We start from the raw sequence: 26,827 nt of genomic DNA on the forward strand, positions 1-26,827 counted from the left end.
AAGCACAGGGGTAACTGGAACGCCAATGCATTTTTTCGCAAAGTTCGGGAATTTACATTTCGAAACTGGTGTCATCCTGAGAATGCGTTCCAAGTGGATCCGCCTTGCGAAATCCACTGCTTGAATTTGTAAATTGCAATATGGGCCATAAGATAGTTAGCTAAAAAGTTTAGTACCGGATTCTTGTTAATTAGTCGATTTTGTGTTTCAGATTTTAGTGCAAGTGGTATCCGCCCCTGCGAGTAGACCAGCTCGTCAACAAGAACAGACCTTTACAAAATAAAAAGAATTTCAAAGTATTCCATGAAACACACTGCATGTATATATATTGCCACGGGACTGCCGCTCGAGCACGCACATTGCGCCTATTCGCGAGCTTGTTTTACGCCCAGAAAAACACTTTTATGTAGCACATTTTGAGCCACAAAGAGCGGGAGTCTCTTGCATTGCTCTATAATTTTCTCCTTGTGACTTTTCAATTAAGACAAATGACCTAATTAGGGGAAAGCAAGAAATAAACTGAGTTCTTGAAACCGATGGCAAACATTACCGTTGTTCTCTCCAGCTACGTAGCGTCTGTATATTTTAATGTTCGGCTCAATTTAGGTGAAGCACCATGCATACTGCTTTGCAATTCGAATTATTCTCCACGGTTTCCTATGTCACCCCCGATGAAGGCCATAGAGCGGCAAGTCACCAAAGGTTTTACTCAACATGAGCGAACATCCCATATACCAACGGTGGTAAGGCGTGAGATGAACAAGAAGATAGCCGATAGTGTAAAAGTCCTATTGCTTTAGGTTTACATGCCGTCTATAGATTCACTACAGACAAAAGTCGTTCATCGGCGGCACAACCCGTGTACGCTGTAGACAAGCGCACATACCGGTGGATAATACGGAGATACGGTAGATATTAGCCACTGGAGTTGTATACTGGTGAGATTGCTTTTGAGCCTATGCGTAGATTTTAGCATACACATTGTGCATATCTCCGCATTTATTGATTATATGACATGAGCCACGTAGTCGCTCTCGGCAATCCCAAGACAGTCTTCACAGTTGTCAAAGCATGACCTTTGCGGCAGTAGAATAAAGAAAACAAAACGCCGATCCAATCCTTCTAACGCATGTTATGAACACCAATTCTAGCTACAAGCGAATTGGAAACAGGCATCAAGCTAACAGCACAGAGACTCGTAATGTTTGTAGCTGACAACACAGACTTTGTGAGTGTGCGATGAACCGATGTCGCACATGTCCTGTGCGCCTTGTGTGTCTTCCGATACTCAGATACTTTTCACGTTGCCCTCATATCTCTGCTGCATCAGCAATATCGGGTGGTTTTTCGTAGACTGATATCCGGCTAAATAATGTCATCAGTTTCTCACTCATTTAATTAAGTGCCAAATCATCTGAACCCACCCAGTGCTTCGCAGGAGGTATTCCTGTGGGCCGAGCATAAGCGTACGCAATTACTGTATAGGTTTATTTGAGCTATGATTGGAACAGAAAACTTGCACCAACATGTGTGCAGGTATCCCACTTGGCAGTACGCTGGAAGATATGCCAGAAATGCATTGTATTACTCATCGTCGTTGGCAATGACGCAAGCCACTGACGGGCCTTGTAACGGCTTTGGGAAACACTGAACTCATCAAAGTGTGCGTTTCATTTCCATACGATAGCCCACAGCGTTTGTAATACAACGCAGCAATGCCTTTCCTTTATCCATGAAAAATAAACAGAAAAAATGGAAAAGAAAAGCAACCCATTTCGCGCTCATGGCGCGCAGAGAGAGAGAGAGCCCCTGTAATGAAAAGGAAAAGGGCACTCGGACTTTTCGGAAAATGGCACTCGCACCCTCGTCGCCCTGGGTGGCAGCTTGCGGGATTTTAGTGGCAAGCAACGGCGGCGCGCCATGTTTCCACGTCATTTTCAATTCTCAACGGCAGCGCCAGGTGCGTAACGCTTGTTTCTGCGGTGTGCGGTGTCTCCCCCTACCTTGGTGTCTGTCACACGTCAACTACACGACAACTACACTGAACGTTAAGTTTTAGCAAGGATGTTTTCCGTCAATAGCTCATGATTAGGTGAGCGCGTTTCGTAGAGCGAACCGGCTGCATGTAGTGTAGGCGACTCGGGCATAGTCTAGATTTGTCGTTTACATGATTTGATAACGCGCTCCCTTTATCGCTTCCACTATAGGGAATGTTTTACGGGAAGCGATCAATCAGGACTGTTGATTTTAGCGTCATAGTTGATGTGGGTAACAATGAAAATGCACCATGATTTACGTTGATACTGAGCAGCCATAAAGAGGACTATTGGTGTTGAGCAGCCAGTGTGGGTAATCACCGTCTAGTATTGCGACTAGTCCACCGCCGGTGAATATTTTGTTTGAAGAGTTGCTTAAACACGCCAAAATGCCGGGGAAAAAAATGTCACAAAACTACAAAAGGCTAACAAAAAAGCATTTACGAACAACGCATTCGTCTGCAGCCTAATTATATAGTGAGGTGAATTTCAGGGCTTTTTCTTTGCAAATAACTTCCACAGCGCATTTCCGACAGGCCTCATCTCGTTTCTTTTCGGGGTGCACATCGAACATGTATTCAGAAAAAAATGAGAATGAAAAAAAGCTATGCCTGCGCTGTGTTTCGCAACTCTCTTTTCGCTTTCAGAGAAATGTTTCAGAAAAGTAGCGATGTTCAAATTATTATTTCCCTAGTTTTTATACACCCAAATTAAACACGCAATTCATCGCCAATCTTCAGCTTTGGATATGGGCTACAAAAACTCAGGTCTACGACGACGACAACAAGAATCGGCGAACAAGATGAGTGATTCTGAGATTGCAAGAAGCGGGAATCGTCATGTATGTTTGAGGTGAACAAAGCTAGCTCCCCGAAGGCGAACTACATAGAAGTTTCTTTACGAGACAGTTCAATCATTGACTCTGTTGTCTCATAAAAATGCGAATGCTGCTTACTTTATCCCTCTCAACAATATGCATGGCGACGCAGATGACAAAAATTCAGTACAAAAATAAGCTTTAATATGTGAGACTTCCAGTACAAAGGACACATAAGAACCGAAGGAGCCATGTAGAAGGCTTCATCAACATTTCGGCCGTAGCAAAAGTAAGAGACGGCATCTGCTCTTATTTGTGCTTTGCTTCACTAAAAATTTTAAGTGGCGCAGATGACGATTAAAGATGAAAGAAAACGAGAAGCCCGAACGCAAAATAAGTGCAACGCCGGCGGGACTCGAACCCGCTATCCTCGGTTTAGAATACCGATGCCTTGTCCATTGGGCTACGGCGGCTCTCACGCTGAGCCTGCAGCACTTAGTTGGCCAATCCTGGCCAGAGCGTCGCCGCCCCTCGGCGCAACCGCGTGAACGTGCTCGTGCCACTGCTGCCTCCTTCGTCGTCTTCTTCCGCAGCTGATTCCGATGCGGCTCGTCATGGCACCGTTCCCATACTGCCCCTCCCTCTGCGAAGGCGCTGACGGCGCTGGCCCACTGTCACTTGGTGAGGTGATTTCGGTCTCAAGTTCTTTGTCTCAGCATATCGCGAATCGAAAACTCGTATACTGCTGAGCTCAAATTTCGCATTAGAGAATATCGTAATCGTCTTACATAATTACAGCGAATCTGGTAAACTGTAATTCGTCTGCATTTTCTGTGTCCGCATCCGGCAGCAAAAATGTTGGCCGATCGCGGCGGCGGTGTAGGGCCGGGAGCAATGCTTCGTGCCCCCTTAAGGCAGAATCTTTAATTAGTCAGCTAAGTAAAACGAACCGTACATGCATAATTTGAAATCAAGCACACAACAAATCAAACAGCGAACGTTTCAATAAAGAACAAGTATACAAACATCATCCGAAGCACTTAATTGAGTATAAGGCACTCCTGACAACAATACCAAGCACGTAGAGCCCCCCGCATACGTTTCCCGGTAAAGATTACTGTTTCGCAAGCTACCACGCAGACGGCAGTTTTCGACGTGTGGAGGGACGTCCCCAGCCTTTCGCATAAAAGAAGCAGCCTATCAACTGATTTCAATGTTGTTGCAGCACTATAGAAGGGGCCGGCGTGCCGTAAAAAAATCCTTACTCCCGTTACTACCATCCCTTAAAAAAAAGAGTTCTCTCTATAGAAATCAACACACTTCTTATAGACGACTCTGCCTTTCTATAGATTTGTTCTTCTATTAACACAAAGTCTAGAGTCTCTCTATAGACGACTCTGCCTTTCTATAGATTTGTTCTTCTGTTGATACATAGTCTAGAGTCTGTCTATAGACGCGAGTCGATAGGTTTCTATTTCTTTTTGCCTCCTCCCATCTTATTTATTTCTTCAGACAATTTATTCACAGATACTGGGATCTTTTACAAGATCTTAGCAGGGTGGGAAAATGCAAGTACATTCATACAAACATACTATTCAAGCAATGATGCCGATGCTTCAATTCAACATGCAAAAAGGACAGATTGCATGAAAAAAGGAACAAAGAAAAGATGTGCGATTGAGCCAAGAATGTTTGTGCGCCTGAAAACTGGATAAAGAATTTAGTGTAATGACTTCATCAGGACGTTTATTTCAATCAACTATTGTTCTTGTAAGATAAGAACATTTGAAGCAATTGCTATGCAGTGTTAATGGGTTTCCTGTTCGAGACTGTTTATGACGAGTAGCTTAACCAGTTAAGGGTGTTAAGATGTGCGAGGTATCAGTATAATAGTGGCCACTCATTAGCTGAAGAAAGAATTTTAATCGGGAAGCACGATTCGTTCTCTAATCGAAGAGAAGGCACAACGTTTAAGGAGAACTGTTATACAAATTGGACCATAAGAATTGTAGATAAATCGGAAAGCTTTCATTTGAATTCTTTCTAATTTTTCTATATTTATTTTTGTGTAGGGGTCCCGAATGATCATTGCATATTTTAAAGTAGGACGAACTATTGTATGATATGCTTTCAGCAGGGGAGATTGTGAGATATGTGTATGGCCGAGATATGTATAGTGAGATACCTCAGAAATATAAGTGTTCCGGGGAAAATAGTAAAAGAGAAGGGGCTTTTCCGTTCGTGTTATTATCACACAGACGGTCTTTTCATAGTTAACAGACATTTACCATTGATGGCATCTTCGAATTATTTTGCCAAAGTCGCTATTTAGCATGACTTGATCTTCCGGTAAGGCAATTTCATCGTATAGTGTGCAGTCACCCATGTAAACTTTAATTTTGCCAGATACATTACTGCCAATATCATTTATATAAAGCAAGAATAACAGAGGACCCAGCACGGATCCCTGGGGAACGCCACAAGCGACAGGTAATAAGTTGGAGGAAGTGTCGTTTATCCTAACTTATGGGGAGCTGTTGGTTGGGCATGCTTGTATTCATTTTAGTAGCTTATTTTTGTGAGTAAAAAACTTAATTTGTAAGGTAATTAGCAGTTGGTTACATTGTCGAATGCTTTACTTAAATCCATGAACATAGCGTCGCTTTCTTTTGTACTATTTATTGTTTTGCAAAATCTTGAATATATTCTAGTAATTGAGTGTCTGTGGTAAAGCCCTGCAGAAATTCATGTTGAGCGTTCGTCAAGACGCAATGCTCATCAAAAAAAAAAAAACGATTACATGCTTATAGATTAGGTGTTCGAAAATATTGTATGTTGTCCAAGTCAGAGAAATTGGTCGATATTTTTTATGCAATTCTTGTTTCCTTATTTATGTAAGAGTTTTATTAGTGCTGTTTTCGAGTCATCCGGAAGCGTGCCATCCTGAAGCGATTTACTAAACAATATTTTCAAGGATATCGCTTGGCCAAGCGTTTTAAGAAGGCATTTGGCATACCACCTGAACAGGGGTTTTCTTTTTGGCAATTTTTAACAGCAAGTGACATATACCATGCTCAGAAATAACAATCAGGAATTGAAGGCCCATCCATGTAAAAACAAGGCAGACAACCTTCATCCTTTGTGAATAGAAAACTAAAATGATTGTTAAATGCAGCACATACAACCTGCTCATCGTGGACCTTATTACCGCCTATTATGGACATATCGGAAAGGGAAGAAGAATGAGTCATCGTCCTCCAGAAACTCCATGGAGACGTTTTCATAAAACTAGGAAGATGTCCATTAAAGCAATTCCGTTTGTCATTTATTATCACTTCTTTTAAATTATTTGACGCTTCCTCAATGACCCTTTCATTATTTGTTCAAGTTTTCAGGTTTGCGCAAGTTTGAATCCGCTTAAGCTTGGGTTGCTTGAGCAAGGCCTCGCGAGAGTTCCAGGGATTCCGACCTGCCACAATCTTCACAACCTTTAGAACAAACTGTGGCAGACAGTTGAATATAATGCCTTTAAATAAAAGCAACACATCGTACATGCTGGCAGTGTTTTATTTAATGTTATCCAGATGAAATGCTCGCGTATCAATTACAGACGCGTCATCTGCAGGCGAAAAATTCGGGTAACACTGAATCTTATCATTTTTACTGCGAGGGGAACATTCCAACGACAATACTACTGCTTGTTGAACTTAAATGCCGTCTGTGACCATACATGAGACGTCATCTTGTATATTTGCACCTACAATAAATGGGCAGATAACTGCATAGGAATCTTTGTCGCTTCTAGTGAAATGCTTACCTACCTGTAATCCACCAAAAACTATAGCAATATCAATGATTTCACGACGAATATTTGTGGTGGAGCGTTACAGGAATGTGCTCCAGTCGACATTCGGCAGGTTACTATCACGGGTTAACATTGCTTTATCCATCTGCTTTTTTTAGTGAGGGTACATGTACCTAACCGACGAGTTAGGGGCCTGTATACGGCACCAAGAATGTATTTGACATTGTTAATACAAAAGTTGCAGAAAAAGCGTTTTACTCCCGAAGTGTCGGGCATTCTTAACATTTGAAGGGCATATTTAAAAAGAATGGCTACGCCTCCTCCTTTGCGCAATATTTAGTCTTTGCCCAATATTCTGTAGTTTATCGGGACAAATTGGCTATCATACATATCATAATATAACCAGGTTTCAGTCAACACTGAAATATCGCGGTCCAGCGAGCGAAGGATAACTTCAAGCTGTTCGACTTTGTTGACAACGCTGCTGCAGTTAAGGATTAAGATGGTGAATGGCGATTGGCAACGGTTATCACATTCTTTGCTCCATCGTTTCAGCTTACAGCATTTGCGTTTTCCAGATAACACTGACAAACATTTCACCATCTATGCTGCATTTATAGAAAACTATTTTAACTTTGGAGCCTTCATCACATCCTTCTTGTGAGCATTGCCATAATTTTTTTCTTATCTCACGAACTTTGAAAGAAATGTCCTCTGTTATGTAAAGTGTTCTCCCAGCTTTCTTGTGCTCTTTCAGCATTGAACTTTTGTCGCGATAGTCCGAGAACCTTAAGAGCACGGGGCGTGCTTTTATTTTTCTTTCCTAGCCGTTGACATCTTTCCATATTATTGATAGTAAGTCCATGTGTTTCCTTGAAAACACCTTTTCTTGATCACATTCAAGAGACTGTCGTTTATTCCCCCGCCTTCTCAATTTGGGCCGTACACGATCTCATCGTTTCTTCTACCTCTGTTTACTATTTCATCTGCCTTACATACCAAAACGGAGACGTATATTCCAAATCGGTTGCTGCTTTCTTGAGATTAGTTACATCACTTTGCAATAACATTAAAGTACTCGGTTGAGTTTCGAAGATGAGCATGCGCTCTTTTAAATAAGCGATATCTGTTTCAAATGTACTCCGTTTAGACAGTACATAATTGATACAGGCACTTATGTTACTTTGGACAGATAAAAGCTGCGACAACCCCTACTCAATAACGGCACATGCCAGAAGATTCGTTTTGAAAGGTTACAAAGCCGTCACACCACTGCTTACAGTCTATAGTCTACTACGCAAATAACTCTCTTGGCAACAAAGCATCAGCAGGAATCGATTATCGGATCGGATACAGAACTAGTCGTTCACCTAATGTACCTGTGCAAGCAAGAAGAAGCGTTCGAGCAACATGCTGAAGCTGCTGCTGCTGCTGCATTGCCCACTGCCGCGGCGCTGGAACGACGGAGCTTTAATACTGTTGCCGCGCTAGGAGTTGCTTTAATAGTTGCCGGGCTAGGAGCATCCACGGGAGTGCGCAGAATCATCAGAGAAGGAAGAACGTGCGCAGGAAATTCACGCCCACCACACGCCTGGACCATAGGGCTGAACCATGAAGAATTGACGGTAATCACCACATGTTCGAGCGGTGCAGGGCACGCCATGCGCCTGTGACGAACGGCATGGCCAGCCGAGAAATCCAGAAGCTGTGCAAACAAGAAGAAGCGTTTAGGTAATATGTTCAAGCTGCTGCTGCTGCATTGCCCCCTCCACTGTAGAGGGTCTGTAGAAACAGTCGCTTAGGTGTTTGTTTCTTTTTGTCTACTTCGGCTCTATAGATATCCCATGGACGAATGTCGATACAGTCTATATTTTTGGCAATTCTGTGTTCGTAGACTGTAGGCTTAAGTCGATAAGCTTTCTTTTTCTTTTTACCTACTCCCGCTTTATGGATCGCATATAGCCAAAGTTCATAAGCAGTTTGTTCTATTTGTCCGCTTCTGCTCTATAGACTACTTATTGCAGTTTACAATAGGTAGTCAGGCACAGGATGTGGTAAGGGAATACATCTACGTAGGACAGGTAGTGACTGCGGATCCGGATCATGAGACTGAAATAATCAGAAGAATAAGAATGGGCTGGGGTGCGTTTGGCAGGCATTCTCAGATCTTGAACACCAGGTTGCCATTATCCCTCAAGAGAAAAGTTTATAAGAGCTGTGTCTTACCAGTACTCACGTACGGGGCAGCAACCTGGATGCTTACGAAAAGGGTTCTACTTAAATTGAGGGCGACGCAACGAGCTATGGAAAGAAGAATGATAGGTTTAACGTTAAGGGATAAGAAAAGAGCAGATAGGGTGAGGGAACAAACGCGAGTTAATGATATCTTAGTTGAAATCAAGAAAAAGAAATGGGGGCATGGGCAGGACACGTAATGAGGAGGGAAGATAACCGATGGTCATGAAGAGTTACGGAATGGATCCCAAGGGAAGGGAATCGTAGCAGAGAGGGGCAGAAAGTTAGGTGGGCGGATAAAATGAAGTTTGCAGGGACAACATGGCCACAATTAGTACATGACCGGGGTAGTTGGAGAAGTATGGGAGAGGCCTTTGCCCTGCAGTGGGCATAACTAGGATGATGATGATGATGATGATGATGATGCTCTATAGACTCCCTTAGGGCAAATGTTGAAGCAGTATTTAGTTATTGTTTCCAATGTTTCTATGTAGACTGTCTCGAATATTTTTCACTCCTCCAAGCTTATAAATTTTCTATAGACGAACGTTGATAAGCTGTTTGTTCTATTTGTCCGGTACTGCTCTATAGACTCCCTATGTACAAATGTTGACACCGTCTTTATTGTTTCCATTATTTGTCTACAGACTGTCTGGAATATTTTTCACTTCTCCAAGCTTATAAATTGTCTATAGACGAACGTTCATAAGCTTTCCATTTCTGTCTACTCCCATTCTAAAGCCAGCCTAGCGAAAAAATTGTTGTCATCCTTTTTCCTATTGTATGCCTCCGCCCCACTGATTACCTGAAGAAAAAATTCGATGCAGTTTCGGTTTTTCCTTATTATTTCTTAGTCTATAGAGCGTCTATGGACAAGAGTCGATAAGGTGTATATTTTTTGTCCATCCCGAGTCTATACCTTGTTCGCGTGCACACACACACACGCACACAGACATATATATATATATATATATATATATATATATATATATATATATATATATATATATATATATATATATATATATATATATATATATATATATATATATATATATATATATAGCACAGAGAAATGAACTCGACGTACGTGAAAACACGGTACATCAGCCGAGCAGTTTGACACTAAGAAAGAACATGTTTTCACTTAGGTGCTGTTTATTCTCTTGTGCTGCACCAACGCAGCCAACGTGCTTTGTTCGCCGCCGCCGCCACACACCACATACATGGTGTGTCAGCGAAGACTTTCGAATATGTTTAAAAGCTGCCTGTTGCAGATATCACAATCCTAGTTCATGAGCTGGTCTACTCGAAGCGGCGGACAATACTTGCGCAAAAAATTGAGATTCAAGATCGACTAACGAATAAGAAATTACGTATTAAGTTTTTATGTATTTACATTATGGCACATATTGCAATTTGCAAATTCCAGCCGTGGAGCTCCTAAGGCTAGGCTAAATATCTGATTGCCCATATTGCAATTTACAAATGCAAACAGTAGATTTCGCAAGGCGGAACCACTTGGAACGAATTTTCAAGCTGACACAAGTTTCGATATATAAACTCCCGCACTTTACGTAGGACTACCATTTAATTGTTAACAAAACGTCATTACATGCACTCAAGCACAGGGGTAACTGGAACGCCAATGCATTTTTTCGCAAAGTTCGGGAATTTACATTTCGAAACTGGTGTCATCCTGAGAATGCGTTCCAAGTGGATCCGCCTTGCGAAACCCACTGCTTGAATTTGTAAATTGCAATATGGGCCATAAGATAGTTAGCTAAAAAGTTTAGTACCGGATTCTTGTTAATTAGTCGATTTTGTGTTTCAGATTTTAGTGCAAGTGGTATCCGCCCCTGCGAGTAGACCAGCTCGTCAACAAGAACAGACCTTTACAAAATAAAAAGAATTTCAAAGTATTCCATGAAACACACTGCATGTATATATATTGCCACGGGACTGCCGCTCGAGCACGTACATTGCGCCTATTCGCGAGCTTGTTTTACGCCCAGAAAAACACTTTTATGTAGCACATTTTGAGCCACAAAGAGCGGGAGTCTCTCGCATTGCTCTATAATTTTCTCCTTGTGACTTTTCAATTAAGACAAATGACCTAATTAGGGGAAAGCAAGAAATAAACTGAGTGCTTGAAACCGACGGCAAACATTACCTTTGTTCTCTCCAGCTACGTAGCGTCTGTATATTTTAATGTTCGGCTCAATTTAGGTGAAGCACCCTGCATACTGCTTTGCAATTCGAATTATTCTCCACGGTTTCCTATATCACCACCGATGAAGGCCATAGAGCGGCACGTCACCAAAGGTTTTACTCAACATGAGCGAACATCCCATATACCAACGGTGGTAAGGCGTGAGACGAACAAGAAGATAGCCGATAGTGTAAAAGTCCTATTGCTTTAGGTTTACATGCCGTCTATAGATTCACTACAGACAAAAGTCGTTCATCGGCGGCACAACCCGTGTACGCTGTAGACAAGCGCACATACCGGTGGATAATACGGAGATACGGTAGATATTAGCCACTGGAGTTGTATACTGGTGAGATTGCTTTTGAGCCTATGCGTAGATTTTAGCATACACATTGTGCATATCTCCGCATTTATTGATCATATGACATGAGCCACGTAGTCGCTCTCGGCAATCCCAAGACAGTCTTCACAGTTGTCAAAGCATGACCATTGCGGCAGTAGAATAAAGAAAACAAAACGCCGATCCAATCCTTCTAACGCATGTTATGAACACCAATTCTAGCTACAAGCGAATTGGAAACAGGCATCAAGCTAACAGCACAGAGACTCGTAATGTTTGTAGCTGACAACACAGACTTTGTGAGTGTGCGATGAACCGATGTCGCACATGTCCTGTGCGCCTTGTGTGTCTTCCGATACTCAGATACTTTTCACGTTGCCCTCATATCTCTGCTGCGTCAGCAATATCGGGTGGTTTTTCGTAGACTGATATCCGGCTAAATAATGTCATCAGTTTCTCACTCATTTAATTAAGTGCCAAATCATCTGAACCCACCCAGTGCTTCGCAGGAGGTATTCCTGTGGGCCGAGCATAAGCGTACGCAATTACTGTATAGGTTTATTTGAGCTATGATTGGAACAGAAAACTTGCACCAACATGTGTGCAGGTATCCCACTTGGCAGTACGCTGGAAGATATGCCAGAAATGCATTGTATTACTCATCGTCGTTGGCAATGACGCAAGCCACTGACGGGCCTTGTAACGGCTTTGGGAAACACTGAACTCATCAAAGTGTGCGTTTCATTTCCATACGATAGCCCACAGCGTTTGTAATACAACGCAGCAATGCCTTTCCTTTATCCATGAAAAATAAACAGAAAAAATGGAAAAGAAAAGCAACCCATTTCGCGCTCATGGCGCGCAGAGAGAGAGAGAGCCCCTGTAATGAAAAGGAAAAGGGCACTCGGACTTTTCGGAAAATGGCACTCGCACCCTCGTCACCCTGGGTGGCAGCTTGCGAGATTTTAGTGCCACGCAACGGCGGCGCGCCATGTTTCCACGTCATTTTCAATTCTCAACGGCAGCGCCAGGCACGTAACGCTTGTTTCTGCGGTGTGCGGTGTCTCCCCCTACCTTGGTGTCTGTCACACGTCAACTACACGACAACTACACTGAACGTTAAGTTTTAGCAAGGATGTTTTCCGTCAATAGCTCATGATTAGGTGAGCGCGTTTCGTAGAGCGAACCGGCTGCATGTAGTGTAGGCGACTCGGGCATAGTCTAGATTTGTCGTTTACATGATTTGATAACGCGCTCTCTTTATCGCTTCCACTATAGGGAATGTTTTACGGGAAGCGATCAATCAGGACTGTTGATTTTAGCGTCATAGTTGATGTAGGTAACAATGAAAATGCACCATGATTTACGTTGATACTGAGCAGCCATAAAGAGGACTATTGGTGTTGAGCAGCCAGTGTGGGTAATCACCGTCTAGTATTGCAACTAGTCCACCGCCGGTGAATATTTTGTTTGAAGAGTTGCTTAAACACGCCAAAATGCCGGGGAAGAAAATGTCACAAAACTACAAAAGGCTAACAAAAAAGCATTTACGAACAGCGCATTCGTCTGCAGCCTAATTATATAGTGAGGTGAATTTCAGGGCTTTTTCTTTGCAAATAACTTCCACAGCGCATTTCCGACAGGCCTCATCTCGTTTCTTTTCGGGGTGCACATCGAACATGTATTCAGAAAAAAATGAGAATGAAAAAAAGCTATGCCTGCGCTGTGTTTCGCAACTCTCTTTTCGCTTTCAGAGAAATGTTTCAGAAAAGTAGCGATGTTCAAATTATTATTTCCCTAGTTTTTATACACCCAAATTAAACACGCAATTCATCGCCAATCTTCAGCTTTGGATATGGGCTACAAAAACGCAGGTCTACGACGACGACAACAAGAATCGGCGAACAAGATGAGTGGTTCTGAGATTGCAAGAAGCGGGAATCGTCATGTATGTTTGAGGTGAACAAAGCTAGCTCCCCGAAGGCGAACTACATAGAAGTTTCTTTACGAGACAGTTCAATCATTGACTCTGTTGTCTCATAAAAATGCGAATGCTGCTTACTTTATCCCTCTCAACAATATGCATGGCGACGCAGATGACAAAAATTCAGTACAAAAATAAGCTTTAAAATGTGAGACTTCCAGTACAAAGGACACATAAGAACCGAAGGAGCCATGTAGAAGGCTTCATCAACATTTCGGCTGTAGCAAAAGTAAGAGACGGCATCTGCTCTTATTTGTGCTTTGCGTCACTAAAAATTTTAAGTGGCGCAGATGACGATTAAAGATGAAAAAAAACGAGAAGCCCGAACGCAAAATAAGTGCAACGCCGGCGGGACTCGAACCCGCAATCCTCGGTTTAGAATACCGATGCCTTGTCCATTGGGCTACGGCGGCTCTCACGCTGAGCCTGCAGCACTTAGTTGGCCAATCCTGGCCAGAGCGTCGCCGCCCCTCGGCGCAACCGCGTGAACGTGCTCGTGCCACTGCTGCCTCCTTCGTCGTCTTCTTCCGCAGCTGATTCCGATGCGGCTCGTCATGGCACCGTTCCCATACTGCCCCTCCCTCTGCGAAGGCGCTGACGGCGCTGGCCCACTGTCACTTGGTGAGGTGATTTCGGTCTCAAGTTCTTTGTCTCAGCATATCGCGAATCGAAAACTCGTATACTGCTGAGCTCAAATTTCGCATTAGAGAATATCGTAATCGTCGTACATAATTACAGCGAATCTGGTAAACTCTAATTCGTCTGCATTTTCTGTGTCCGCATCCGGCAGCAAAAATGTTGGCCGATCGCGGCGGCGGTGTAGGGCCGGGAGCAATGCTTCGTGCCCCCTTAAGGCAGAATCTTTAATTAGTCAGCTAAGTAAAACGAACCGTACATGCATAATTTGAAATCAAGCACACAACAAATCAAACAGCGAACGTTTCAATAAAGAACAAGTATACAAACATCATCCGAACCACTTAATTGAGTATAAGGCACTCCTGACAACAATACCAAGCACGTAGAGCCCCCCGCATACGTTTCCCGGTAAAGATTACTGTTTCGCAAGCTACCACGCAGACGGCAGCTTTCGACGTGTGGAGGGACGTCCCCAGCCTTTCGCATAAAAGAAGCAGCCTATCAACTGATTTCAATGTTGTTGCAGCACTATAGAAGGGGCCGGCGTGCCGTAAAAAAATCCTTACTCCCGTTACTACCATCCCTTAAAAAAAAGAGTTCTCTCTATAGAAATCAACACACTTCTTATAGACGACTCTGCCTTTCTATAGATTTGTTCTTCTATTAACACAAAGTCTAGAGTCTCTCTATAGACGACTCTGCCTTTCTATAGATTTGTTCTTCTGTTGATACATAGTCTAGAGTCTGTCTATAGACGCGAGTCGATAGGTTTCTATTTCTTTTTGCCTCCTCCCATCTTATTTATTTCTTCAGACAATTTATTCACAGATACTGGGATCTTTTACAAGATCTTAGCAGGGTGGGAAAATGCAAGTACATTCATGCAAACATACTATTCAAGCAATGATGCCGATGCTTCAATTCAACATGCAAAAAGGACAGATTGCCTGAAAAAAGGAACAAAGAAAAGATGTGCGATTGAGCCAAGAATGTTTGTGCGCCTGAAAACTGGATAAAGAATTTAGTGTAATGACTTCATCAGGACGTTTATTTCAATCAACTATTGTTCTTGTAAGATAAGAACATTTGAAGCAATTGCTATGCAGTGTTAATGGGTTTCCTGTTCGAGACTGTTTATGACGAGTAGCTTAACCAGTTAAGGGTGTTAAGATGTGCGAGGTATCAGTATAATAGTGGCCACTCATTAGCTGAAGAAAGAATTTTAATCGGGAAGCACGATTCGTTCTCTAATCGAAGAGAAGGCACAACGTTTAAGGAGAACTGTTATACAAATTGGACCATAAGAATTGTAGATAAATCGGAAAGCTTTCATTTGAATTCTTTCTAATTTTTCTATATTTATTTTTGTGTAGGGGTCCCGAATGATCATTGCATATTTTAAAGTAGGACGAACTATTGTATGATACGCTTTCAGCAGGGGAGATTGTGAGATATGTGTATGGCCGAGTTATGTATAGTGAGATACCTCAGAAATATAAGTGTTCCGGGGAAAATAGTAAAAGAGAAGGGGCTTTTCCGTTCGTGTTATTATCACACAGACGGTCTTTTCATAGTTAACAGACATTTACCATTGATGGCATCTTCGAATTATTTTGCCAAAGTCGCTATTTAGCATGACTTGATCTTCCGATAAGGCAATTTCATCGTATAGTGTGCAGTCACCCATGTAAACTTTAATTTTGCCAGATACATTACTGCCAATATCATTTATATAAAGCAAGAATAACAGAGGACCCAGCACGGATCCCTGGGGAACGCCACAAGCGACAGGTAATAAGTTGGAGGAAGTGTCGTTTATCCTAACTTATGGGGAGCTGTTGGTTGGGCATGCTTGTATTCATTTTAGTAGCTTATTTTTGTGAGTAAAAAACTTAATTTGTAAGGTAATTAGCAGTGGGTTACATTGTCGAATGCTTTACTTAAATCCATGAACATAGCGTCGCTTTCTTTTGTACTATTTATTGTTTTGCAAAATCTTGAATATATTCTAGTAATTGAGTGTCTGTGGTAAAGCCCTGGAGAAATTCATGTTGAGCGTTCGTCAAGACGCAATGCTCATCAAAAAAAAAAACGATTACATGCTTATAGATTAGGTGTTCGAAAATATTGTATGTTGTCCAAGTCAGAGAAATTGGTCGATATTTTTTATGCAATTCTTGTTTCCTTATTTATGTAAGAGTTTTATTAGTGCTGTTTTCGAGTCATCCGGAAGCGTGCCATCCTGAAGCGATTTACTAAACAATATTTTCAAGGATATCGCTTGGCCAAGCGTTTTAAGAAGGCATTTGGCATACCACCTGAACAGGGGTTTTCTTTTTGGCAATTTTTAACAGCAAGTGACATATACCATGCTCAGAAATAACAATCAGGAATTGAAGGCCCATCCATGTAAAAACAAGGCAGACAACCTTCATCCTTTGTGAATAGAAAACTAAAATGATTGTTAAATGCAGCACATACAACCTGCTCATCGTGGACCTTATTACCGCCTATTATGGACATATCGGAAAGGGAAGAAGAATGAGTCATCGTCCTCCAGAAACTCCATGGAGACGTTTTCATAAAACTAGGAAGATGTCCATTAAAGCAATTCCGTTTGTCATTTATTATCACTTCTTTTAAATTATTTGACGCTTCCTCAATGACCCTTTCATTATTTGTTCAAGTTTTCAGGTTTGCGCAAGTTTGAATCCGCTTAAGCTTGGGTTGCTTGAGCAAGGCCTCGCGAGAGTTCCAGGGATTCCGACCTGCCACAATCTTCACAACCTTTAGAACAAACTGTGGCAGACAGTTGAATATAATGCCTTTAAATAAAAGCAACACATCGTACATGCTGGCAGTGTTTTATTTAATGTTATCCAGATGAAATGCTCGCGTATCAATTACAGACGCGTCATCTGCAGGCGAAAAATTCGGGTAACACTGAATCTTATCATTTTTACTGCGAGGGGAACATTCCAACGACAATACTACTGCTTGTTGAACTTAAATGCCGTCTGTGACCATACATGAGACGTCATCTTGTATATTTGCACCTACAATAAATGGGCAGATAACTGCATAGGAATCTTTGTCGCTTCTAGTGAAATGCTTACCTACCTGTAATCCACCAAAAACTATAGCAATATCAATGATTTCACGACGAATATTTGTGGTGGAGCGTTACAGGAATGTGCTCCAGTCGACATTCGGCAGGTTACTATCACGGGTTAACATTGCTTTATCCATCTGCTTTTTTTAGTGAGGGTACATGTACCTAACCGACGAGTTAGGGGCCTGTATACGGCACCAAGAATGTATTTGACATTGTTAATACAAAAGTTGCAGAAAAAGCGTTTTACTCCCGAAGTGTCGGGCATTCTTAACATTTGAAGGGCATGTTTAAAAAGAATGGCTACGCCTCCTCCTTTGCGCAATATTTAGTCTTTGCCCAATATTCTGTAGTTTATCGGGACAAATTGGCTATCATACATATAATAATATAACCAGGTTTCAGTCAACACTGAAATATCGGGGTCCAGCGAGCGAAGGATAACTTCAAGCTGTTCGACTTTGTTGACAACGCTGCAGCAGTTAAGGATTAAGATGGTGAATGGCGATTGGCAACGGTTATCACATTCTTTGCTCCATCGTTTCAGCTTACAGCATTTGCGTTTTCCAGATAACACTGACAAACATTTCACCATCTATGCTGCATTTATAGAAAACTATTTTAACTTTGGAGCCTTCATCACATCCTTCTTGTGAGCATTGCCATAATTTTTTTCTTATCTCACGAACTTTGAAAGAAATGTCCTCTGTTATGTAAAGTGTTCTCCCAGCTTTCTTGTGCTCTTTCAGCATTGAACTTTTGTCGCGATAGTCCGAGAACCTTAAGAGCACGGGGCGTGCTTTTATTTTTCTTTCCTAGCCGTTGACATCTTTCCATATTATTGATAGTAAGTCCATGTGTTTCCTTGAAAACACCTTTTCTTGATCACATTCAAGAGACTGTCGTTTATTCCCCCGCCTTCTCAATTTGGGCCGTACACGATCTCATCGTTTCTTCTACCTCTGTTTACTATTTCATCTGCCTTACATACCAAAACGGAGACGTATATTCCAAATCGGTTGCTGCTTTCTTGAGATTAGTTACATCACTTTGCAATAACATTAAAGTACTCGGTTGAGTTTCGAAGATGAGCATGCGCTCTTTTAAATAAGCGATATCTGTTTCAAATGTACTCCGTTTAGACAGTACATAATTGATACAGGCACTTATGTTACTTTGGACAGATAAAAGCTGCGACAACCCCTACTCAATAACGGCACATGCCAGAAGATTCGTTTTGAAAGGTTACAAAGCCGTCACACCACTGCTTACAGTCTATAGTCTACTACGCAAATAACTCTCTTGGCAACAAAGCATCAGCAGGAATCGATTATCGGATCGGATACAGAACTAGTCGTTCACCTAATGTACCTGTGCAAGCAAGAAGAAGCGTTCGAGCAACATGCTGAAGCTGCTGCTGCTGCTGCATTGCCCACTGCCGAGGCGCTGGAACGACGGAGCTTTAATACTGTTGCCGCGCTAGGAGTTGCTTTAATAGTTGCCGGGCTAGGAGCATCCACGGGAGTGCGCAGAATCATCAGAGAAGGAAGAACGTGCGCAGGAAATTCACGCCCACCACACGCCTGGACCATAGGGCTGAACCATGAAGAATTGACGGTAATCACCACATGTTCGAGCGGTGCAGGGCACGCCATGCGCCTGTGACGAACGGCATGGCCAGCCGAGAAATCCAGAAGCTGTGGAAACAAGAAGAAGCGTTTAGGTAATATGTTCAAGCTGCTGCTGCTGCATTGCCCCCTCCACTGTAGAGGGTCTGTAGAAACAGTCGCTTAGGTGTTTGTTTCTTTTTGTCTACTTCGGCTCTATAGATATCCCATGGACGAATGTCGATACAGTCTATATTTTTGGCAATTCTGTGTTCGTAGACTGTAGGCTTAAGTCGATAAGCTTTCTTTTTCTTTTTACCTACTCCCGCTTTATGGATCGCATATAGCCAAAGTTCATAAGCAGCTTGTTCTATTTGTCCGCTTCTGCTCTATAGACTACTTATTGCAGTTTACAATAGGTAGTCAGGCACAGGAAGTGGTAAGGGAATACATCTACGTAGGACAGGTAGTGACTGCGGATCCGGATCATGAGACTGAAATAATCAGAAGAGTAAGAATGGGCTGGGGTGCGTTTGGCAGGCATTCTCAGATCTTGAACACCAGGTTGCCATTATCCCTCAAGAGAAAAGTTTATAAGAGCTGTGTCTTACCAGTACTCACGTACGGGGCAGCAACCTGGATGCTTACGAAAAGGGTTCTACTTAAATTGAGGGCGACGCAACGAGCTATGGAAAGAAGAATGATAGGTTTAACGTTAAGGGATAAGAAAAGAGCAGATAGGGTGAGGGAACAAACGCGAGTTAATGATATCTTAGTTGAAATCAAGAAAAAGAAATGGGGGCATGGGCAGGACACGTAATGAGGAGGGAAGATAACCGATGGTCATGAAGAGTTACGGAATGGTTCCCAAGGGAAGGGAATCGTAGCAGAGAGGGGCAGAAAGTTAGGTGGGCGGATAAAATGAAGTTTGCAGGGACAACATGGCCACAATTAGTACATGACCGGGGTAGTTGGAGAAGTATGGGAGAGGCCTTTGCCCTGCAGTGGGCATAACTAGGATGATGATGATGATGATGATGATGCTCTATAGACTCCCTTAGGGCAAATGTTGAAGCAGTATTTAGTTATTGTTTCCAATGTTTCTATGTAGACTGTCTCGAATATTTTTCACTCCTCCAAGCTTATAAATTGTCTATAGACGAACGTTGATAAGCTGTTTGTTCTATTTGTCCGGTACTGCTCTATAGACTCCCTATGTACAAATGTTGACACCGTCTTTATTGTTTCCATTATTTGTCTACAGACTGTCTGGAATATTTTTCACTTCTCCAAGCTTATAAATTGTCTATAGACGAACGTTCATAAGCTTTCCATTTCTGTCTACTCCCATTCTAAAGCCAGCCTAGCGAAAAAATTGTTGTCATCCTTTTTCCTTTTGTATGCCTCCGCCCCACTGATTACCTGAAGAAAAAATTCGATGCAGTTTCGGTTTTTCCTTATTGTTTCTTAGTCTATAGAGTGTCTATGGACAAGAGTCGATAAGGTGTATATTTTTTGTCCATCCCGAGTCTATACCTTGTTCGCGTGCACACACACACACGCACACAGACATATATATATATATATATATATATATATAAATATATATATATATATATATATATATATATAAATATATATATATATATATATATATATCAATATAGCACTGAGAAATGAACTCGACGTACGTGAAAACACGGTACATCAGCCGAGCAGTTTGACACTAAGAAAGAACATGTTTTCACTTAGGTGCTGTTTATTCTCTTGTGCTGCACCAACGCAGCCAACGTGCTTTGTTCGCCGCCGCCGCCACACACCACATACATGGTGTGTCAGCGAAGACTTTCGAATATGTTTAAAAGCTGCCTGTTGCAGATATCACAATCCTAGTTCATGAGCTGGTCTACTCGAAGCGGCGGACAATACTTGCGCAAAAAATTGAGATTCAAGATCGACTAACGAATAAGAAATTACGTATTAAGTTTTTATGTATTTACATTATGGCACATATTGCAATTTGCAAATTCCAGCCGTGGAGCTCCTAAGGCTAGGCTAAATATCTGATTGCCCATATTGCAATTTACAAATGCAAACAGTAGATTTCGCAAGGCGGAACCACTTGGAACGAATTTTCAAGCTGACACAAGTTTCGATATATAAACTCCCGCACTTTACGTAGGACTACCATTTAATTGTTAACAAAACGTCATTACATGCACTCAAGCACAGGGGTAACTGGAACGCCAATGCATTTTTTCGCAAAGTTCGGGAATTTACATTTGGAAACTGGTGTCATCCTGAGAATGAGTTCCAAGTGGATCCGCCTTGCGAAATCCACTGCTTGAATTTGTAAATTGCAATATGGGCCATAAGATAGTTAGCTAAAAAGTTTAGTACCGGATTCTTGTTAATTAGTCGATTTTGTGTTTCAGATTTTAGTGCAAGTGGTATCCGCCCCTGCGAGTAGACCAGCTCGTCAACAAGAACAGACCTTTACAAAATAAAAAGAATTTCAAAGTATTCCATGAAACACACTGCATGTATTTATATTGCCACGGGACTGCCGCTCGAGCACGTACATTGCGCCTATTCGCGAGCTTGTTTTACGCCCAGAAAAACACTTTTATGTAGCACATTTTGAGCCACAAAGAGCGGGAGTCTCTCGCATTGCTCTATAATTTTCTCCTTGTGACTTTTCAATTAAGACAAATGACCTAATTAGGGGAAAGCAAGAAATAAACTGAGTGCTTGAAACCGACGGCAAACATTACCTTTGTTCTCTCCAGCTACGTAGCGTCTGTATATTTTAATGTTCGGCTCAATTTAGGTGAAGCACCCTGCATACTGCTTTGCAATTCGAATTATTCTCCACGGTTTCCTATATCACCACCGATGAAGGCCATAGAGCGGCACGTCACCAAAGGTTTTACTCAACATGAGCGAACATCCCATATACCAACGGTGGTAAGGCGTGAGATGAACAAGAAGATAGCCGATAGTGTAAAAGTCCTATTGCTTTAGGTTTACATGCCGTCTATAGATTCACTACAGACAAAAGTCGTTCATCGGCGGCACAACCCGTGTACGCTGTAGACAAGCGCACATACCGGTGGATAATACGGAGATACGGTAGATATTAGCCACTGGAGTTGTATGCTGGTGAGATTGCTTTTGAGCCTATGCGTAGATTTTAGCATACACATTGTGCATATCTCCGCATTTATTGATCATATGACATGAGCCACGTAGTCGCTCTCGGCAATCCCAAGACAGTCTTCACAGTTGTCAAAGCATGACCTTTGCGGCAGTAGAATAAAGAAAACAAAACGCCGATCCAATCCTTCTAACGCATGTTATGAACACCAATTGTAGCTACAAGCGAATTGGAAACAGGCATCAAGCTAACAGCACAGAGACTCGTAATGTTTGTAGCTGACAACACAGACTTTGTGAGTGTGCGATGAACCGATGTCGCACATGTCCTGTGCGCCTTGTGTGTCTTCCGATACTCAGATACTTTTCACGTTGCCCTCATATCTCTGCTGCGTCAGCAATATCGGGTGGTTTTTCGTAGACTGATATCCGGCTAAATAATGTCATCAGTTTCTCACTCATTTAATTAAGTGCCAAATCATCTGAACCCACCCAGTGCTTCGCAGGAGGTATTCCTGTGGGCCGAGCATAAGCGTACGCAATTACTGTATAGGTTTATTTGAGCTATGATTGGAACAGAAAACTTGCACCAACATGTGTGCAGGTATCCCACTTGGCAGTACGCTGGAAGATATGCCAGAAATGCATTGTATTACTCATCGTCGTTGGCAATGACGCAAGCCACTGACGGGCCTTGTAACGGCTTTGGGAAACACTGAACTCATCAAAGTGTGCGTTTCATTTCCATACGATAGCCCACAGCGTTTGTAATACAACGCAGCAATGCCTTTCCTTTATCCATGAAAAATAAACAGAAAAAATGGAAAAGAAAAGCAACCCATTTCGCGCTCATGGCGCGCAGAAAGAGAGAGAGAGCCCCTGTAATGAAAAGGAAAAGGGCACTCGGACTTTTCGGAAAATGGCACTCGCACCCTCGTCACCCTGGGTGGCAGCTTGCGAGATTTTAGTGCCACGCAACGGCGGCGCGCCATGTTTCCACGTCATTTTCAATTCTCAACGGCAGCGCCAGGCACGTAACGCTTGTTTCTGCGGTGTGCGGTGTCTCCCCCTACCTTGGTGTCTGTCACACGTCAACTACACGACAACTACACTGAACGTTAAGTTTTAGCAACGATGTTTTCCGTCAATAGCTCATGATTAGGTGAGCGCGTTTCGTAGAGCGAACCGGCTGCATGTAGTGTAGGCGACTCGGGCATAGTCTAGATTTGTCGTTTACATGATTTGATAACGCGCTCTCTTTATCGCTTCCACTATAGGGAATGTTTTACGGGAAGCGATCAATCAGGACTGTTGATTTTAGCGTCATAGTTGATGTAGGTAACAATGAAAATGCACCATGATTTACGTTGATACTGAGCAGCCATAAAGAGGACTATTGGTGTTGAGCAGCCAGTGTGGGTAATCACCGTCTAGTATTGCAACTAGTCCACCGCCGGTGAATATTTTGTTTGAAGAGTTGCTTAAACACGCCAAAATGCCGGGGAAAAAAATGTCACAAAACTACAAAAGGCTAACAAAAAAGCATTTACGAACAGCGCATTCGTCTGCAGCCTAATTATATAGTGAGGTGAATTTCAGGGCTTTTTCTTTGCAAATAACTTCCACAGCGCATTTCCGACAGGCCTCATCTCGTTTCTTTTCGGGGTGCACATCGAACATGTATTCAGAAAAAAATGAGAATGAAAAAAAGCTATGCCTGCGCTGTGTTTCGCAACTCTCTTTTCGCTTTCAGAGAAATGTTTCAGAAAAGTAGCGATGTTCAAATTATTATTTCCCTAGTTTTTATACACCCAAATTAAACACGCAATTCATCGCCAATCTTCAGCTTTGGATATGGGCTACAAAAACTCAGGTCTACGACGACGACAACAAGAATCGGCGAACAAGATGAGTGGTTCTGAGATTGCAAGAAGCGGGAATCGTCATGTATGTTTGAGGTGAACAAAGCTAGCTCCCCGAAGGCGAACTACATAGAAGTTTCTTTACGAGACAGTTCAATCATTGACTCTGTTGTCTCATAAAAATGCGAATGCTGCTTACTTTATCCCTCTCAACAATATGCATGGCGACGCAGATGACAAAAATTCAGTACAAAAATAAGCTTTAATATGTGAGACTTCCAGTACAAAGGACACATAAGAACCGAAGGAGCCATGTAGAAGGCTTCATCAACATTTCGGCCGTAGCAAAAGTAAGAGACGGCATCTGCTCTTATTTGTGCTTTGCTTCACTAAAAATTTTAAGTGGCGCAGATGACGATTAAAGATGAAAAAAAAAGAGAAGCCCGAACGCAAAATAAGTGCAACGCCGGCGGGACTCGAACCCGCAATCCTCGGTTTAGAATACCGATGCCTTGTCCATTGGGCTACGGCGGCTCTCACGCTGAGACTGCAGCACTTAGTTGGCCAATCCTGGCCAGAGCGTCGCCGCCCCTCGGCGCAACCACGTGAACGTGCTCGTGCCACTGCTGCCTCCTTCGTCGTCTTCTTCCGCAGCTGATTCCGATGCGGCTCGTCATGGCACCGTTCCCATACTGCCCCTCCCTCTGCGAAGGCGCTGACGGCGCTGGCCCACTGTCACTTGGTGAGGTGATTTCGGTCTCAAGTTCTTTGTCTCAGCATATCGCGAACCGAAAACTCGTATACTGCTGAGCTCAAATTTCGCATTAGAGAATATCGTAATCGTCGTACATAATTACAGCGAATCTGGTAAACTCTAATTCGTCTGCATTTTCTGTGTCCGCATCCGGCAGCAAAAATGTTGGCCGATCGCGGCGGCGGTGTAGGGCCGGGAGCAATGCTTCGTGCCCCCTTAAGGCAGAATCTTTAATTAGTCAGCTAAGTAAAACGAACCGTACATGCATAATTTGAAATCAAGCACACAACAAATCAAACAGCGAACGTTTCAATAAAGAACAAGTATACAAACATCATCCGAACCACTTAATTGAGTATAAGGCACTCCTGACAACAATACCAAGCACGTAGAGCCCCCCGCATACGTTTCCCGGTAAAGATTACTGTTTCGCAAGCTACCACGCAGACGGCAGCTTTCGACGTGTGGAGGGACGTCCCCAGCCTTTCGCATAAAAGAAGCAGCCTATCAACTGATTTCAATGTTGTTGCAGCACTATAGAAGGGGCCGGCGTGCCGTAAAAAAATCCTTACTCCCGTTACTACCATCCCTTAAAAAAAAAGAGTTCTCTCTATAGAAATCAACACACTTCTTATAGACGACTCTGCCTTTCTATAGATTTGTTCTTCTATTAACACAAAGTCTAGAGTCTCTCTGTAGACGACTCTGCCTTTCTATAGATTTGTTCTTCTGTTGATACATAGTCTAGAGTCTGTCTATAGACGCGAGTCGATAGGTTTCTATTTCTTTTTGCCTCCTCCCATCTTATTTATTTCTTCAGACAATTTATTCACAGATACTGGGATCTTTTACAAGATCTTAGCAGGGTGGGAAAATGCAAGTACATTCATACAAACATACTATTCAAGCAATGATGCCGATGCTTCAATTCAACATGCAAAAAGGACAGATTGCATGAAAAAAGGAACAACGAAAAGATGTGCGATTGAGCCAAGAATGTTTGTGCGCCTGAAAACTGGATAAAGAATTTAGTGTAATGACTTCATCAGGACGTTTATTTCAATCAACTATTGTTCTTGTAAGATAAGAACATTTGAAGCAATTGCTATGCAGTGTTAATGGGTTTCCTGTTCGAGACTGTTTATGACGAGTAGCTTAACCAGTTAAGGGTGTTAAGATGTGCGAGGTATCAGTATAATAGTGGCCACTCATTAGCTGAAGAAAGAATTTTAATCGGGAAGCACGATTCGTTCTCTAATCGAAGAGAAGGCACAACGTTTAAGGAGAACTGTTATACAAATTGGACCATAAGAATTGTAGATAAATCGGAAAGCTTTCATTTGAATTCTTTCTAATTTTTCTATATTTATTTTTGTGTAGGGGTCCCGAATGATCATTGCATATTTTAAAGTAGGACGAACTATTGTATGATATGCTTTCAGCAGGGGAGATTGTGAGATATGTGTATGGCCGAGATATGTATAGTGAGATACCTCAGAAATATAAGTGTTCCGGGGAAAATAGTAAAAGAGAAGGGGCTTTTCCGTTCGTGTTATTATCACACAGACGGTCTTTTCATAGTTAACAGACATTTACCATTGATGGCATCTTCGAATTATTTTGCCAAAGTCGCTATTTAGCATGACTTGATCTTCCGGTAAGGCAATTTCATCGTATAGTGTGCAGTCACCCATGTAAACTTTAATTTTGCCAGATACATTACTGCCAATATCATTTATATAAAGCAAGAATAACAGAGGACCCAGCACGGATCCCTGGGGAACGCCACAAGCGACAGGTAATAAGTTGGAGGAAGTGTCGTTTATCCTAACTTATGGGGAGCTGTTGGTTGGGCATGCTTGTATTCATTTTAGTAGCTTATTTTTGTGAGTAAAAAACTTAATTTGTAAGGTAATTAGCAGTGGGTTACATTGTCGAATGCTTTACTTAAATCCATGAACATAGTGTCGCTTTCTTTTGTACTATTTATTGTTTTGCAAAATCTTGAATATATTCTAGTAATTGAGTGTCTGTGGTAAAGCCCTGCAGAAATTCATGTTGAGCGTTCGTCAAGACGCAATGCTCATCAAAAAAAAAACGATTACATGCTTATAGATTAGGTGTTCGAAAATATTGTATGTTGTCCAAGTCAGAGAAATTGGTCGATATTTTTTATGCAATTCTTGTTTCCTTATTTATGTAAGAGTTTTATTAGTGCTGTTTTCGAGTCATCCGGAAGCGTGCCATCCTGAAGCGATTTACTAAACA

General features: G+C 42.2%; 2 non-coding genes across 2 annotated transcripts; both read right to left on the bottom strand.

The window, feature by feature from the left end:
• Nucleotides 1-13,767: 13,767 nt before the first annotated feature.
• Nucleotides 13,768-13,842, bottom strand: TRNAR-UCU (transfer RNA arginine (anticodon UCU)). The gene has a single exon. It is a non-coding gene; the product is annotated as a tRNA-Arg (tRNA).
• A 10,422-nt stretch (nucleotides 13,843-24,264) lies between these two features.
• TRNAR-UCU (transfer RNA arginine (anticodon UCU)) lies at nucleotides 24,265-24,339 on the bottom strand. Its single transcript has one exon. It is a non-coding gene; the product is annotated as a tRNA-Arg (tRNA).
• Nucleotides 24,340-26,827: the final 2,488 nt, after the last annotated feature.

This window comes from Dermacentor variabilis, unplaced genomic scaffold (genome assembly GCF_050947875.1).
Source record: "Dermacentor variabilis isolate Ectoservices unplaced genomic scaffold, ASM5094787v1 scaffold_13, whole genome shotgun sequence".
Lineage (NCBI taxonomy): Eukaryota > Metazoa > Arthropoda > Arachnida > Ixodida > Ixodidae > Dermacentor > Dermacentor variabilis.